A 1,371-nucleotide genomic window follows, 5' to 3' on the forward strand; every position below is an offset into this window, starting at 1 on the left:
TGGAAATTGGACCTGGGGGTGACCGCGGACCGAGGAGGAGGAGCTTCGGTGGGTGATGTCGTGGCGGACGGCTGTCTCCGGTGGACCCACATGAAGCTTATGGCTGGAGGTTTTGGCGTAGGCCCTCCGATGCTTAAATCGGACAGGAACTTTTAATGGAGAGAAATAATGAAGAGATGTATTTTTTGGCTGGGGAGGAAGAAGATCTTTCTTTTTTGGAGGAGGAAGCCCCCTCTCTTCCTAGAGTTCCTCCCTCTTTATAGGAGGGGGTGTATGTTGGGAATTGTATCCTAAATGTCAATCATCAGCGTATTGATGATTGAATTTTGTAAATGAATTGACAAATTAATAAAGTATTATTTGGCATTATTTATCATTTCATTGTACATCTTCAAATGAACTCTTATATGATGAAGTCCTTAAGACTTATTTTATGATAAAGAAGGATTTATTTTTAAGTCCTTAAATCTGTTCGCGACCAAATGATATGCTGTTAATAGGACGACAGCATTGTTGAGATTAGGTCGTTGTGAGACATATACGTTAGTTGTCCTCTTAACCAAGAAATGTGGAGACACTGATATGTCACACAGGTGAAGTGTAGGAGTACATTTCACTGAACGTGACCAATTTCAGAATGCTCTACTGTCAAAAGATGTTCCAAGTGGATATGGGTATAAGTATCCCTCAAACCTAAGATCACCACAGTGATTAGCAAGCAACTCACTGTACTTTGGTACCGGACTAACAGAATTTCTAATTCTGGGATGGAAGATTACTGGGTGCAGTCAAGTACTTGCAAAATCAGTGCATGAGTCAAGATGGAATTAACCCCTCCTGAAAATAGGAGATAATGCTTTGTGTTCAATTTAGCAAAACCTTAGCCAGGATAATCCTTATGATGAGTCACAAGATTTCTAAAGTTGATCACATAGTGGATGTACTGATTAGAGAGTTGATAGAACTCTGAGGTCATCCTATCATTAGGAGTCAAAGGGATGAATTATACAGTAACCATAGTCCAGAATTTTAGAATATTTGCTTCGCATATATTCGGCCTATCTGGACGTCGGGTACCATTGCTAGATGGTCACATCGATTAGTGCAAAAAGTTGTTCATGTACTACCGGCTTAGGTTCGAACCTATGAGGTCACACGCATAGAAGTTTTCTGATTGATCAAGATAGCTGATGGATGATTAAAAATCATTCAGGGATAATTTGGTCAATTCGATTGGCAAATTATCCTATAAAATAATTAAAATAATTATTGGAGGATTAATTAGTAATTGGATTACTAATAAACTCAATTTGATTGAGCAAATGGACTAAGGATGAGCCAAATTGAATTGGATTCAATTTTGGGCACAAT

This window comes from Phoenix dactylifera, chromosome 13 (assembly GCF_051530095.1).
Source record: "Phoenix dactylifera cultivar Ajwa chromosome 13, Ajwa_hap1_PhDact_Kaust_v1.1, whole genome shotgun sequence".
Classification (NCBI taxonomy): domain Eukaryota; kingdom Viridiplantae; phylum Streptophyta; class Magnoliopsida; order Arecales; family Arecaceae; genus Phoenix; species Phoenix dactylifera.